At 33.6% G+C, this 13,253-nt stretch overlaps 1 long non-coding RNA gene across 3 annotated transcripts; it reads left to right on the top strand.

The window, feature by feature from the left end:
- Positions 1-1,055: 1,055 nt before the first annotated feature.
- On the top strand, positions 1,056-11,631 carry LOC125421716 (uncharacterized). Of its 3 annotated transcripts, none has more exons than XR_009638550.1 (4): positions 1,056-1,258; positions 9,440-10,448; positions 10,609-10,683; positions 10,968-11,631. It is a non-coding gene; the product is annotated as an uncharacterized LOC125421716 (long non-coding RNA). The 3 variants fall into 3 exon arrangements; XR_009638549.1 differs by lacking the exon at positions 1,056-1,258 and having other exon boundaries at positions 3,619-9,588; positions 9,761-10,448; XR_009638548.1 differs by lacking the exon at positions 1,056-1,258 and having other exon boundaries at positions 3,601-10,448.
- Positions 11,632-13,253: the final 1,622 nt, after the last annotated feature.

Raw genomic sequence — 13,253 nt, 5'->3', positions numbered from 1 at the left:
ATATTTTTTCTTTAACATAATAGAAGTTGATCCTTTATTTAGCATAAATACAGCTGATTATTTTTAAATCTATATATTACCAAACCAAGACTAAATGTTGCATGTATAATGTACTAGTCCAAACATACCATTCACCTTTGTACGGGTGCTGATATATTCTAATCCAAAGAGAGAACTAAAAAGCGAGGCAAAGTCAAATAATACTATCAAATTAAAAATAGTCAACCTATACACGCAGTCAAAAACCACAACGGAAAAAGTTTATTGATTAATCAAAAATTTGTTATAATATATCTTTCATTACCCCCCTACTAATCCAATTTTTTTCCACATGATTATTTAAAAAAAATAAAAAAAAAAATTACAGAGAGCTATAAGGGATCCTCTCTCTTTCTGTGGCTTTAGATAAATTTCGTATAACTGTATCAAAATTCAACTTATTTGCATAATGAACGAGATACACAGTCAAGGTAATTTAAAATATTCTCCAAGTTGCCAAAAAGAACTCTTTGGTTGTTTTTGTCTCAGAAAAATGGACGTTGATATGATTTCTTCATAAATTATATTGGTAAAAATTTGAATTGGAATTGTTGCCTACATAAACAAATGATTTTTTACCACTACATTAAACAGAACTTGCAATGGAAATTGTCTTTCAGGTCACAAATTAAAGGAACATAGGAATGGTAACAATAACTAGCTCAATACCCTTCTTTCCTCACCCCAACAAAAAAAAAATTTTAAAAAAAAAAGGCCCACCTTCTTGGTCTCATTAAATAATTTAGAAATAAAATAAAGGTAGGAGGAAACACTTTCGAGACATGACAACAAAATTTTAAATATTTTTTAATAAAAAGAGGTAAATGTTATATTTTTTATTAAAAAAAAACTCTAAAAATATATTTTAAAAAAATGGTTATTTTATTTATTTATTTGTTATTTAAAAAAAAAAAAAAGAACAAAACTTTAAGGCTGCGTTTGGAAGCAGCCACATTATTTCTTTTTTCCTACGGTATTATAAGATTGATGGTGAAACTGTAAAATGTAAAGAGAGAGCGCGCGCGAGAGAGAGAGAGAGAGAGAGAGAGAGAGAAGAAATCAGCGGATGGCAATGGCGAGGCAAGCTGGGAGCAGGAGCAAGAACGAGTCAGCAATCACTAGAGGTGTCAACAAGGTTTTCGGATTCGTCGAAGCGGCCGAATTTGAGATCCTCTGCATTCTTTTCATTATCATCGCCTTTATCATCTTCAAAGATCTGGTCCGTTTTCTCTTCCGTCATTTTTTATTTATTAATTTGATACTGCGATTTAGTTCTTGCAATGGAATATATATATATATATATATATAAATATATATATATATATATATATATATTTTGATCTCTTAATGTTAAATGGTAGTGATTTCTGAACGTTGTTGCCTGAAAAACAATAGAAAAAAACAAAAAAAAAAAGTCTATTTTGGGTATCTGATTTGAGACATTTGAATAATAGCTAAACAATTATACAAGCAAGCTCCAAGGAGGAAACTGAAATCTTTTTTATTTTTTTTATTTTTTTGGGGGTAATAAACTGAAATTTGGATTTGGTAGGTAGCAATGAAAATGTACTTTTTCCTTCCAACAATTTAATATGAGGATCGAGAGAGCCTGCAAAGTTTGATAAGAAAATACCCAAGTTCTCTGGAAACAAAAAATTCTAAGAGGAAGAACTTGTTACAAAGAACACTATGGACAAAAGGGATGAGATTCTTGGAACCTTTGTTTGAATGAATTTAGGAATTTAGAAATCTTATTTTGGTTAGAATTGGATAGAACTATAGAGAAGATTTCTTTAGGGGAAAAAAGTAGTGCTCATACATATTAAGCTTTATAATTGGTTCGAGTTTGATTGCATGAAGGTGGTTGAATCTGAGTGATGTAGGACAGATAGAGAAAAAAAGAAAATAGAAAAGAAATAGATAGGATTCTAGTATCACACTAGATTGATTTTAGGAATCATTCCCAAAACCCTAGGCATCACACCTAAGTTTGTTTTGCATCACACAAAACCAGAGAAAATAATCTCATAAAATTCATGTAATATTGATTCACTCCTCCAAGAATTACAAAGAACCTATTTATATTAAAATTATCTAATAACATTAGGAAACTAAAATAATAGGAAACCTAGTTAAACAAGGAAACTAATAACATTAAGAAACTGAAAATAATAGGAAACCTAATTAAATAATAAAATACTCTAATTAAAAATAGGAAACTAAATTAATCTACTAAAATCCTTGAAGATCCCAAATAAGCCCATCTTGTCCTAGATCATGCCAAATTAATGTTTGGGCCTTAGAATCTGTTTTTCCTCTTCTCTGATAAGTTTTCAGAGGTCGTTTCCATCTTACATCAATTCCCCTTGGCTTAGAAAAACTCGACCCCGGTGAGTTGATGGCATGAAATTGATTATAGAGGTCTTGATTGAGTTTCTGAAATTCTTGGTCAATGATCCATGTGCAATCTGAAAGTGGTCGGTTCTTCCACTTAACAAGATACTGTTGATATCCTCCACCTCTAGTTGATACTATTTGATGATCAACAACATCTTCAATTTCCTCTTTTAATCGAAATGTAGATGGTAGACTTGCTGCCTTGCTACCACTTGCTGTATCATTTTCATGTCCCTCATAAGAACTTAGATCCTCAATATTGAAGACATTACTTATACCCATATCCTTTGGTAGATCAAGGACATAGGCATTTGAGCTGATTTTCTTTAAAATCTTATATGGACCAACATTCCTTGAATGTAGCTTCTTATAAGTGCTTTTAGGAAAACGTTCAGGCCTTATCCGAACCATTACCATATCCCTTTCATTAAATTCAGCTAATTTTCTCTTCAAATCAGCATGTGCCTTGTAGCTTTCATTACTTAGAGCAATTTTTCTGCGAATATCATCATGAATTTCTTGAATGTGTCTTCCAAAAGTTTCAGCTTCAGCATTTGGTCTTGCTGCCAAAGGCAAAGGAACCAAGTCAATAGGCTTCCTAGGGAGCATCCCAGTTACAATTTCAAATGGGCTGCAACCTGTGCTCCTATTTATGGAGCTATTATATGCAAATTCTGCCATAGGAAGTATTTGATCCCAACTAGTTATGTGATCTCCGACTAGACAGCGAAATAAATCTCCCAAGCTTCAATTTACAATTTCTGTTTGACCATCTGATTGTGGATGAAAAGCAGAAGAGAACTTCAATTTGGTATTCATTGTCTTCCATAAGGTTCTCCAAAAATAACTCATAAACTTACATCCTGATCTGAAACTATTGTCATAGGTAGTCCATGAAGACGAACTATTTCTTTGAAAAATAATTTAGCTACGTGAATGGTATCCATGGTCTTTGAACAAGCAATAAAGTGTGCCATTTTTGAAAATCTATCAACCATAACCATTATGCAATCATGCCTCCTTATTGTTTTAGGTAATCCTAAAACCAAATCCATGCTTAACTCTTTCTATGGCTCATGAGGTAGTGAAAAATGTATTAGGCAAACAAAGTTTGGTTTCCTTAAAAAGATAACCATCATGTAGTGAAAAATTAGGATATTCACCTAGCTGTCCTCTTCTACTCAATGCATCAGCAACCTTGTTTTCTGCACCAGATTTGTGTTTGATAACGAATGAGTATTCTTGCAAGAAAGAAATCCATTTCCCATGCCGATAATTCATCTTCTTTTGTGAGTTGATGTACTTGAGGGCTTCATGATCTGAAAATAGAATAAACTCCTTTGATATGAGATAATGACGCCAATATCGCAAAGCTTGAACCACCGCATAAAATTCTTTGTCATAAGTAGAATACTTTTGCTTAGCTTCATTGAATTTCTCACTGAAAAATGCAATAGGATGCCCTTCTTGACTAAGTATGCCACCAATTCCCACATTAGATGCATCACATGCTACCTTAAAAACCTTCGAAAAATCTGGTAGTCGAAGAATCGGTGCTTCAGTCAATCTTTTCTTAACCTCTTCCAAAGCTTTTGTTGCTGTTTTGGCCCAAAGAAATTGGTTTTTCTTCATACAATTAGTTATTGGAGCCATAATCGAGCTGAAATTTTGAATAAATCTTCAATAAAATGTATCTAATCCATGAAAGCTTCGTACCTCTTGCAATGAACTAGGAATTGGCCACTCTAGGATAGCTTTAATCTTCAAAGGATCCATTTCCAGTCCTCTTGACGAAACAACATAACCCAAGAATACCACTGATGATGTCATAAAACAACATTTCTTCATATTTATGTAGAGCTTCTCTTGTCGAAGAACTCTCATAACTTGCTGCAAATGTGAAAGATGGTCTTCCCTGCTCTTGCTATATATCAATATATCATCAAAATATACTACCAAAAATTTACCAAAGAATGGCTGTAGAATTTGATTCATAAACCTCATAAATGTACTTGGAGCATTTGAAAAACCAAATGGCATTACTAGCCATTCATAAAGACCATCCTTTGTTTTGAAAGCTGTTTTCCATTCATCTCTGGGCCTTAGACGAATTTGGTGATATCCACTTTTTAGATCCAATTTTGAAAATATACACGAACCAGCCATCATGTCCAACATGTCATCAAATCGAGGGATAGGGAAGCGATATTGGATTGTAATCTTGTTAATCGCACAACTATCAACACACAGTCACCAACTCCCATCTTTCTTGGGTGTAAGCAAAGCAGGAACAGCATAAGGACTTGAACTCTCACGGATGAATCCCTTAGACAGTAACTCCTCCACTTGCCTCTTAAGCTCCGCATGCTCGCTAGGATTCATATGATATACTAGAAGATTAGGTAATTGAGCTCCTGGTACAAGGTCTATGGCATGCTGAATGTTACTTAAAGGAGGTAATTCACTTGGAAACCCTTCCGGAACAAAATCTAAAAAATCAGACAGCAACTTCTGAATCTCTACTGGAAACGTTTGCTTGCTGGTTGCTGTTTCCTTCTTTGTTTCCTTTGCTAGAACAGCATATATAACTCCATTTTTCTTACTTTCTCACTCAAAATTCTTCTTAGTAAGAATATGTAGAGACTTTTGTGGATTGTTAGAAGCCTTACTTGGTTTTTCCACCTTATATTTATCCATCTCAGCTACCGTCATAGGCTTCAACACAACCTTCCTATCTTTGAACATGAAATAGTAGGTATTTCCTCTCCCACAGTGAAACACATCTCTATCATAAAGCTAAGGACGACCAAGAAGAATATGTGTTACTTTCATCGGAATCACATCACACCAAATTGAGTCATTGTAAACCCCACATGAAAAAGAAACTAGACAGCGTTGGGTTACCGGAATTGAAGTACAGTCAATCCATGCTACTTTATATGGATGTGGATGCGGTTCAATAGGAAGTTTTAATCATCCTACCATAGATGCCGAAACAACATTCATACTACTACCACCATCAATGATAAGTTTTTGTGCTTGATTTTCACAACACACCAACATTTGAAAAATAGAGGTGCGTTTCCAATCTTCCTTCTCATCTTTCAGAATTGAAAGGATACGTCTAACAACAGCATTTAATGAAGTATCTACTTCATCTTCTTCCAAGTCATCAGGATTATAAACTCCATAGTTGAAATTGTCTTCATCTTCTTCTCTTTGTTGATCAGGTTCTTCATGATGTTCTACATCAAGACGTAGGTTTCTTTTAGGATAAGTATATGCCATATGACCAGGCTGTCCACATTTGAAACATTGGTTGCCTTTTCCTCTAAGTTCAGAAGCATTAGGAAAAGGTACCTTGGCCTTCATAGGTTGTTTTGAAGGCTGATTTCCTATAACTCTGTTGCTGTGATTTATATCAGATCTTTTGAAACTTCCAAGATACTCCTCCAAATCCAAAGAAACTTGAAAAGCTTGCTCCAAGCTGTAGATAGGTTGTCTTAGTAGCTCCCTCCTAGTGTCGGACCTCAAACCAGATTTAAATCTTGCTAATGTTTGCCTTGGATCTTCAAGTTGTTGGCTTCGAGTCTTCAACTCATCAAACTTCTGCATATACTCAGCAACTAACAAATTACTTTGCTTCAAGTTGATTGCTTACTCACATAATTTATCATAGTAATTGGTAGGCATGTATTTTTCCCTTAGCTTAGCTTTCATCTCTTGCCAAGTACCAATGGATGGTAATCCCATTCTCCTTAAATCTCCTTCAACACCCATCCACCAAATTTTGGCAAGACCTACTAGCTTCATCTTAGCGAACCTTACTCTCCGATCATCATCCATATCATACCAATCAAAATATTCTTCAATGGAAGAAAGCCAGTCAGCAAACTCAGTTGGATTTACTTTACCTTCGAAATCTGGTAGTTTAATCTTTACCCTCTTTGTGATGTCATCAAAAGTATTGTGACGTCCTTGTGTTGATTGCAATATATCTCTCACCTAATTAGGTGTCTGTTGGGCTGTAGGGAAAGGCACTGGAGCAATAGTCTTTGCTAGCAGCTTCTCTTGACTTTTATCATCATTGGCTTCAGGATTCTCATCTTGTTCATTGTTAGTTGAAGAACTGCTAGGTTGAGATATTTGGGCTTCAATATTACTAACCTGAACATTAAGAGACTCCACTTGTTTGACCATACGAATAAATAATTCTTCAAATTGATTGTTAGTTATTCTACCTCTAAAACTCTTTCCAGATCTCATAGTCATGATTCCTTAATTCAAAGAAACAATCTGATCACCGGATACTGTTCACGCTACGGGTTACTGTTCACGCCGAAGAATTACTGTTGACGGAACTGCTTACGCGGCTAGGGTTGGAACCAGGCTCTGATACCAAACTGATGTAGGACAGGTAGAGAAAGAAAGAAAATAGAAAAGAAATAGATAGGATTCTAGTATCACACTAGATTGATTTTAGGAATCACTCCCAAAATCCTAGGCATCACACCTAAGTTTGTTTTGCATCACACAAAACCAGAGAAAATAATCTCATAAAATTCTTGTAATATTGATTCATTCCTCCAAGAATTACAAAGAACCCTATCTATATTAAAATCATCTAATAATATTAGGAAACTAAAATAATAGGAAACCTAGTTAAATAAGGAAACTAATAACATTAAGAAACTGAAAATAATAGGAAACCTAATTAAATAATAAAATACTCTAATTAAAAATAGGAAACTAAATTAATCTACTAAAATCCTTGAAGATCCCAAACAAGCCCATCTTGTCCTAGATCATGCCAAATTAATGTTTAAGCCTTAGAATCTGTTTTTCCTCTTTTCTAATAAGTTTTCAGAGGTTGTTTCCATGTTGCATCACTGAGTGCTTGGAAGTAGAGCCTAATTTCAATTTTTTTATTAAGCTTTATCTCAATTATGTTATATCATATATGTCTTATGTGAAATTATCTGAGTTCCTCGACATGTATTCTTTTTTGTCTTTTTGTCCTATTGAATGCAATATTTTACCAAGTTTCTCAATCATGTGAGTCTTAGCTCCTTCCACTTGGACTTTTTAATTAAAATTTTGTGTTTTTTCATTCATTTTGCTCGAAAAAATTCATCCCATCATGCTCAACTTTCCCTCCTCTTTTTCTGTTAGTGCTGCTTCCAACATCAAATAAGCTTGAACATACTGCTTTTGAACCCATCTGTTACTTTGTAGAATAGAGTGGCTAACCTGATGGTGGTACATAGAAACTTCGCTTTACCATTCCTCCGCTTTGTCCATCTTGCTTTGTCCATGGATAACATCCTGCACAATGTAGTTATTCCTAGGAATCCAGATTCTACATATACCAAATAATCATTCTGTCACAACTAATCAAGTATTCATCATTTATATGACGATTCCATTATCTTTAGTCTTTGTTTAATTAACATAGTTCCATTTGTATTTGATCTTAATTTTACATAGTAATTTTGGATATTCCTCAATTTTAGACTTTAGAAGCATGGTCAGTGTAGCTTATAGGTTATTCATGGTTCAGAATTTTATATATATATATATATGTAAAGCTTTGATAGAGAACCTGTAGTTTGCCCTAAACTTGACTAAAGTATAAGAGCACAAGTGTTCATCAAGTAACTAATTCATCTGAATTAAGCATAACTAGCTCAACCCAACCATGAGGAAGTAGCCCCAAAATAACTATTGCTAGCTTAAGATTTGGTTTAAGATTTTTACCACTGATACATGATTATATAGCTTTAAGATTTGGTTTTAGGTAATCGAAAAACAATTCAGCTTATTCGTATAATGAACTAGTTGGGCAATAGAGTAGGCCATACAAGCTTCTTGAGAGAGAGCATAAATGTTTCGACTTTGGAAAATTGATTTTGATATGATGTCTGCATGAATCATCTTATTCTAAAATTACACAAAATAAACAGGGCTTAGCAATAGAAGTCGTCATTCAGGTTTACATATTATATGTAAAAGGATAGAGAAAGAGAGCTAGTTAGGTTAGCTTGATCTATAGTGTCAAGAAATACATAAAAAATAAAAAATAAAAAAAAATAAAGAAAAAGATTATTGAAACTAAACACCACTATTACCCCAGTGCTTATTATTGTTTTCTATGCAAGCTAGACAAATGATGATTGTTTAGCAATTTACTTTTTGTATATGTCCGATATGAAACCAAAGGTGGGGCCAAAAGTATATCCATGAAGAGTTCCAAAATGAAACTTTTGTATGCTAAGAACAGAGTCGAACGTGAATTTAGTGAAGCTAGTTTTGTCTCTTTTCCATTTGCTTTTGCTCTACCAAAAACCATGAGTTACTGTCTTATATAATATCCATTGCAGGGCTTCCTTTGTTGAAACAACAGTCATCACAATTTTAAATAGAATAACTTTGCTGTCACATTAGGTGTTAAAATTATTTTTATAGCCCATTATTCTGGATGAATATTAGGTCTCTTTCTCTCCCTCTCTTGTTTGTATATATATATATATATATACATATGCATGATAAATTTCATAAGAAATTGTATATTTATTAGTTTCAGGGAGGTCTTCCATCAAATAATATTGTATGGCAAGTGGATTAGCAGAACACACTTAACTACTACTAATATATATATCCTGCCCTTGTTGACTAATAGGATTGATAATTGGTTAGGTTATTTGTTTAAGAATAGAGAAATGGACTTAAAAAACTTTCGTTGGCCAATCCTTTTTTGCATTATAGTCCAAGTCCAAAACCAGTATTGACCACATGCGCTGCCCATTTTTCTTCACATAATCCTAGGAACTATATGATCCCATTCACCTAGTTACACCTAACCCTTAAGCTGACTTTGAAGAAAGCAACTTTGCAATTCATTTGCCTCCGCCAAATCAATTTTAATTGTTCAGTATTGGTAGTTTGGTATGTTATCTGTGGTTGATTTCGACTATATCCATTCTCCAAAACACAAATTTTGAAGAGCTGAGTAAGGAGAATTCCCAAAGTATAAGATGAGAGGAGAGCTATGGATGAAGATTCAGAGGGTGCTTTCAAACAAACTCTGGAGAAAACTGGAGCCTGGAGATCACATCTACACATGGAAGGGAGGCAATACAAAATCATATCATGGTGATTTTTTGGCACTTGTCCCATTTCTTCTTCTAAAGATACTATAGTGGTCTTTTTTTTTTCTTTTCATTTTAATTTTATTTTCTTCATATGATTGGAATTTGGAATCTGTATGTATAGCATATAAACACTATTCATGGGATATTATTTGCCTGCTTGTATGAGACCCCAGGGATATATATTTTCGATAAGAAGGTGATCCACTTTAATTGTCATGGTGTGGTCTTTTCATCCATAGAAGATTTTCTTTCTTGAGGAGATGTCTATCTCTTTGAATATGGTGTCAATCCAGCTCTCTTCCTCACCAAATTCTGGGAACATACTTCCACCCTTGCCTCTGCTGATCCACCTCAAGTTGTTCAGGACTGTACGGCCTTCCTTCTCAACTATGGCACCTCCAGTGACTATTACCACTTCATAAACAATGATGAAGACTTTGCAATGTATTGCAAAACAGGATTGCTAGTAGTAGACAGCATTGTGTTCAGCAGAAGTTGGCAAACAGCATTTTTCTTGGCTGTTACTACTGCTGTCTCTCTTTCCCTACTGCAACTTGCCCCTGCTACTTTTACTGGTCTGGTAGCTAGATGTCTCAGCGTTTACTATGTTTGTAGATTGGTTTCTGATATCGGAGCTTGTCCTAATGTTATCAAAATTGAAGCAGAGAGATTGCCAGTGGCTGATGAGATATTGGCTTCTGGTGGTTTGGGCCGTATTGAATTCTTAATTGACCTGTTTTTAAGAATACTAATGTGTGCTTTTGCCTTTTTTTGTTTGCTATTAAGATTTGGTCTCAGACTCTTCCAGTGCTCTGGACTCTAGCATGCTTCATACTTTTCTACTGGGCAGTATTTGGAAAAGTAATTTTCTCGCTTTGCTCTCCATATGATTGAGTTAATATATATATATATATAAATTTTAATTAATGTAGTTTTTCGCATTGTTATTTATTTATAAGTTAATTAAACTATTAATAAATATTGATCTAATAGTTTACATATTATCATTTAATATCCAAAGGCTGCTTTCTAATAAGATACAAAAGAAGCAAATGAAGCCTAAAGATCACATCTTCGCATGGAGGCGGAACTGAAGGTATACCTATGCCTGTCATGGTGATCTTCTTCTTCTCCGTTTCTTTCCTCCAAAGAGTGTGTCAAACATGTGTTTCAAACAGAGTGTTCATTTTTTTTATTTTTTATTTTATCAGTCATAACACACCTAGAGAATTCATTTCATCTGTGTTAAAGGTTTTTGCTTGACTATACCCTGAATCGTTAATCCTTATTGAGTTTAAGAATTCATGGGACTAGCTTATTTGGCCTTCTATATATGTATATATAATAATCTTTTCTTATCAAGTCAACTTTGATATTCAGGGATATATGTGGGTGATGGAGAAGTGATTCACCTCAACGAGGAGAAGACCCTATTGGTGGTGGTGGTTAATCAACGGAATGTCGTGTAGAGTCTTGTAGCATAAATAGTTTTCTTGATGGAGGGGAATTGTATCTATATAAATATGGTGTTAATCTTGCTTTCTTTATAGCCAAAACTCAAGGGGGTACCTGTACCCTTGCCTCTACCAGTCCAACAGAAGATGTCCTGCACCGCGCTCATTTCCTTGGAAAGCATGATGGTTTTGGTGCCTACAAACTTTTCAACAACTGTGAAGACTTTGCAATATATTGCAAAGCTGGCTTGCTGGCAAGGAATGTCATTGATCTTGGCACGAACGGGCAGATAGCAACCCCATTTGCTGTTATTTATGCAATCCTTCTTTTTCCACGAGGATTCCCAGCTAGTAATTTTATTGTTGTGTCAGCCATGTGTTATGTTATATACTCCATCTTGCGATTTATTTATGATGCCAAATATTGTGGGAGTGCTTGTAAAGTTTCTGTTGAGAGATTGGCCGCACTTTGGAGAGTTGGTAACTTTTGTGATAGTTGTATTGATTCGTTTTGGAAGGAGATAGATTTTGAGGTTTTGAGTGAGGATTAAGATAAGTAAATGCGTTAGCTAAATTTATGATTTACAAGATTGACAACAGTTATTGGTTGAGTTCTTAATTAATGAAAGATCATTGATACATTAGTTACATGTTAAAGACAAGTTCTAGAATTTTTGCAGTAGTTGTCTACGATAAGATATTTTCTCAGATTTGTGAAAACAAAGGACATTGAAATCCCATGCAATAAGAAGAAATGAGAAAAGCAAATACAGTTTGAAAAACAAACTAAATTGATGAGAATTGATAAGTCATTCCCCCTCCCTACAAAATTGGAAAGACATGAAATATATCAGAGTACGTGATTGCATTCTCAACATAAATGCACCAAAATTGTATCACTACTTAAAAAGAGGATTGTAAAGTAAAATATAAAAAGAAATTTAAAAAAAAAAATTTAAGTTAGCTCATGATCAAGCAATTGTCCAAATTAATTTAGCTCAACCTAGAGCCACTTCAACATGTTGATTTTAGCCTCATCATAGCGCTTTATCATATTCTTAATTCATTTGGACTTTTTTGCTTTCATTTTTACCCCCATTAGTCTTGTGCTTATCATTCATGATTGTGCAAGATTGCTTGTAGGATTTCTTTAACAATAAAAGAAAAAAAAAATTCAATTAAAAAAATTAGACAAATTAAATATATATGTCACTGTAATAGTAGGTATGTTTAAGCATATTGTTTTTTTAATAATACTACAATTACTAAAATATTTATTAAATTGATTTACTAAATAACACATATTAAAAAATTATTAATAGATATATTCATATAATATAAATATAAAAAAAAATGAACTTTTAGATGGATAAGTAAATTAAAGAAATAAACTGATTAAATATTAATATATCATCGTCATATCATTTGATAATATTTTGATAACTCTAATATTATTGTTATTTTTTATACCCTACTCTTGAATGAACATTAGCTCTCTTTGTCTCTCCTATATATACATAATAATTAAACATATACATAATAGTTTGTGAGGTGTTGCATCAGATATATAATATTATATCGTGGATTAGTAGAAAAATATTAGCAATGATATTTTGGTGCCTTATATATATATATATATATATATATATCATTAGAGACCTTATTTAAAACGTCCAAAATCTTCTACATGGAGAAGAAGTGTGAACATTGCGATAGGCTATCCCACATAGACATTTCTTTATACTTTTTTGTTGGTTTAATTATTCTGATCTGTTTAAGAGTTAAGAAATGGATTTACAATAAATTATTTAATTCTCAACAAATCATTTCTACGTCACGGACAAAGCCCAGTATTGACTCCATGCACCTAATTTAATATATGCAGTTGTCTTACATGACTCTGCTTTGGAACAAAATCCCTAGGAATGAACTGGAGCCAGCTGGGTCTCACATATACACAAGGAGATGAAGAAAAGAAGCCCATCAAGGTGATCTTCTTCTTCTTCCTTCCTTCTTCTTCATTCCTCTGAATGCTTGGCAGTCTTTTTGTGGTTTCACAAACTTCTTTTTTTTCCTTTTTATTTTTTTTAGTAGTATATATAAATAAATTATATTGATAGGGATATACTACGATGATGGAAACGTGATCCACTTCACTCAAGGGGGATTAAGCTCAAATCGTCGTATATGTCAAAACTGCGGTAATCACCCG

Source organism: Ziziphus jujuba, chromosome 4 (assembly GCF_031755915.1).
Source record: "Ziziphus jujuba cultivar Dongzao chromosome 4, ASM3175591v1".
Taxonomy (NCBI): domain Eukaryota; kingdom Viridiplantae; phylum Streptophyta; class Magnoliopsida; order Rosales; family Rhamnaceae; genus Ziziphus; species Ziziphus jujuba.
Note: the sequence above shows the minus strand (reverse complement) of the source record. Positions and strands in the feature narration are given on the sequence as shown.